Source organism: Dipodomys spectabilis, unplaced genomic scaffold, assembly GCF_019054845.1.
Source record: "Dipodomys spectabilis isolate Male_0828 unplaced genomic scaffold, ASM1905484v1 ptg000043l, whole genome shotgun sequence".
NCBI lineage: Eukaryota > Metazoa > Chordata > Mammalia > Rodentia > Heteromyidae > Dipodomys > Dipodomys spectabilis.
Genome location: NW_024870720.1, coordinates 24,482,501 through 24,486,283, shown reverse-complemented (window position 1 = coordinate 24,486,283; position 3,783 = coordinate 24,482,501).

The following is a 3,783-nucleotide window of genomic DNA, read 5'->3' as shown; positions in this document are numbered from 1 at the left end:
CACAGAGCTAACTCTGAACAATTTAATAGAGACAAGTTGTAGTAAGCTCATCTTTTTAACCTGATACTTACAAAAAAAGTAAAGATGATGTACAGAGGGGTTAAAGTTACATGGGTCATATAGTTAGTACATCTCCTTAACAGTGTCACTCCCTCCCTCATTCTCTTCCAGTTTTTCTTCCCAACTTCCCTCCCCCCAAAAAAACTTGTATCGTTCATTTCCAACATAGTGTCTAGTGAGTACTACTGCTGAATTGGTTCACCCTTTGTCCCAGTTTCTGTGCTTCCCCTTCCCCTTCCAAATCAGATAAATTTATACACAAGAAAAAGGGTACAGAAATTTAGAAAAGCAACAGAAGGAATAAAACAAAGAAAAAAGGAAAGAAGAAAAGAAAGAAAAAACAAAAACTAAAAAAAAAACAAAAATGAACCATAAACATTATAACAAAAACATTCATACAGTGAGCCCAAGTAAGTGAAGAGATTTTTTATTAACCTGCTACTTTTATATATTGGAAGGGCATTATGCATCCTGTGAACTCTGTCTTTCCCAGAACTAATTCCTAAAGGCAAATTGCTCCCCTTAGTAAGATTTTCACATTTAAACTAAGTAACTGAGAGCTTAAACCCCAATGAACTCCTATTTGAAACTCTCATAACTAAGGCCATTAGTCAACCTCTCTAATCACCTCTAGGATCCATGTCAGAGAACTAAGGATAGCCCTTCCACCTGAAAGCCTCTGAAAGTGTTCAAACTAGCCCAATCCTATACCCCCTTACTATCACCTGTGTGTTCAGTCACCTGTCTCCTTTTCCCCAGAAAACCATGATAGTCTCATCATGGTTCTTCCCCTCCTTTCCTATTACTCTGGAGCTTTCATTTGTGACCCTGTATGACCCTGGGCAGCATGGTATTCACTCTTCTCCTGCTTTCTTCCTTGCTTGTTTCATTCCTAGGGATTGAACTCAGGGCCTGAGTGCTGTCCATGAACTTTGTTATTCAAGGCTAGCACTCTTGCTCTTAAGCCACAACTTACATCTAATAGACTTAACTGCCTGAGCTGGCTTCTAACTGTGATCCTCAGATCTCAGCTTCCTCAGTAGCTAGGATTGCAGGCATGAGCCACCAGTACCCTGCTCAAACTTGCTTTATTTTTTTTTGCCAGTTCTGGGGCTTGAACTCCTAGAACCTGGGCACTGTCCCTGAGCTTCTTTTGCTAAGGCTAGCGCTTGAGCCATCACACCGCTTCTGGCTTTTTCTGTTTAGTGGTACTGAGGTATTGAACTCAGGGTTTCATGCATACTAGGCAAGTATTCAACCACTAAGCCACATTCCCAGCTCCAAACTTGTCTTTTTAATGACAAAATCATCTTTGGGACTGATAGCTTCATAAATCTAAAAGATGAGTATTTGGAGCTAGCGGAGGCTTTGTTTCAGAAGAGGATCTAAAGTATATTCCCATGTTTGCTACCTGGCTGATGTTTTTTTTTTAATTTAATTTTATTTTTTTGTGAACATACAGTACAGAGGGGTTACAATTACATGGGCAGGATAATGCATACATTTCTTATCAAGCATTGCAGCCTCCTCCTTTGTTTACCCTTCACATCCCTTCCTTACCTCCCCCCTACCTCCCTACCACCCAATCCTCCCCCCTCCCCCCCCCAACCTTGTAAAGCTCATTTTCGACATGACCTTGTACTTCTCATTGTTGCAACAGGTCCACCAGTATCCTTAAACGACTTGTTTTTCCCCATCTCCTCCACAAGTTATACTGACATCAAATATAGTGAAAGCAGGGGTTATACTATGGGGGAGGGACATACTGGCTGATGTTTTATAAGTTGATACACAGCTGGAAACTAGTGGCTTATGCTTATAATCCTAGCTACTCAGGAAGCTGAGATCTCAGTCTAGGCAGCAAAGTCTGTGCGACTCTTATCTACAATAAAGTACTCAGAAAAAGCCAGAAGTGTAGCTGTGGCTCAAGTTGTAGGGTACTACCTTTGAGCAAAAGAAGCTCAAGGACAGAACCCAGGCTCTGAATCACACACATACACACACACACACACACACACACACACACACACGTTGACACACATTTGCAGTACTACAGAAAGCAGTGGATTCTTAGTCTCAGTAAACATTTCAAAAAATACTTAAATATATCACATGGGCAGGCTTTCAAAATAAATACAAAATTCTTTCAATTTTTCCCTCATAGACTCTATTGTCTACCAAATAAGAATTTCTTACTGTTGTTTCTTTGCTTTGTTTTCTAAGGATCAAACCCAGGGTCTCATGCCAGGCAAGCACTGTATTACTGAGTAACAATCCAGTCCTCTGTGTTGTAATAATTTCAAAATAGTGTTCAGTGGACTGACACAGGATCACATTACAGAGCAAGCAGTCCACCCAAAGAGCCAGAAGCCCTCACAAGGGAAGAAGACAAGCAGAAACTAAAAAACAAAAAAGATTGCGATTTGAAAACTAAGAAGTAGTGTATTAAAAAGATGTAGAAAAAGATGGTTCCAGTTGAGTGAACAGATTTGCAAGAGACAAAGAAGAGGTATATTCTAGTAACTCAAAGAAATTCAATGGATAGAGTGTAGCACTTAAGAAGCAAGTAGGCAAGGAAAAGAAGAGCTAAACGTAGTCTAGAAAAGGGTGAGATAGGACCTTTGCCAACCACACAAAGATGGGCAAATTCCACGTTAAGTGCAGTGAGTTTCTAATAAGTGATGTGTGTGTGTGTGTGTGGTGTGTGTTTGTGTGTCTGCGCACATGTGTGCATGTGCATGAATTGTTGAAGATCACTCAACTTATAGCAATCATTTGTGTAGATGTGAATGATGAACCAGAGTGGAGATGATACAGATGAGAGCTGTGGTAGTAATCCAGCTGTGAGTACAAAGTGGACTACAATCAGGCCACCAATGATGGTGGGAATACAAAGAAAGAAAGAAAGGAGCATTACAGCTCACAGAACATTGAGTAAAGAAGAGGGATCATGGAAGGCCTTCGGGCATCCTGGGTAAATGAGAGGTTACTCATGGAGAAGGGAAAGACTGGAGTAGCAGGTTCACAAAGAAGGAAGACATGCCTTCTCAGCACAGGTGAATGGAATGGCCACCCACGGAACCAAGAAAGCCTCCTCCAATGTAACAGGAAGAAATGGGCAGATACAGTACAGATGTGAAGACAGGATAACAGGAAATTAGTGTGTCCATCTCAAGTCTTCTATTTTCTCCGAAAGTCATATGGTAAGTGGCATATTGAGAAACAAGCACATGCTAAAGGAGATGGAAAAAAATATTTGAGGAAGAAGAGAAAAAATAGAATGCTTTTCATAAACAGTAAGCAAGGCACTAACCAAGGAAACCTAGCTGTACTGCTAGGCAATATCAAAGAGCCAGCTTAGACCAACAAGCATACATTTATAATGCAATTGATTTTTTTAAGTTCTACTTTTAACAGTCTCTGTACTTAAAAAATTCTCATCATTGGCCAAACAAACATCACTTAACAGCATCTTGTGAATATACTAAAAATTGTCAGAAAGTAGGTTTATCAGACCATTAAATGGGTGAGGAGTTTTGTGGTGTTACATACTAAATGTGTTCTATTCATTCACTTTGATCTCTTTTCTGGATGTGGAAAACATTGTAAGACTCACACCTGAGTCTGTATGCAACAAGGTGGAAGCTACTGTGTAGAACAGAAAATGACTCTGCAGCTCAAAGAGAACCAGGAAAGGAGAAAAGGGCAGACATTCGTTTTAAC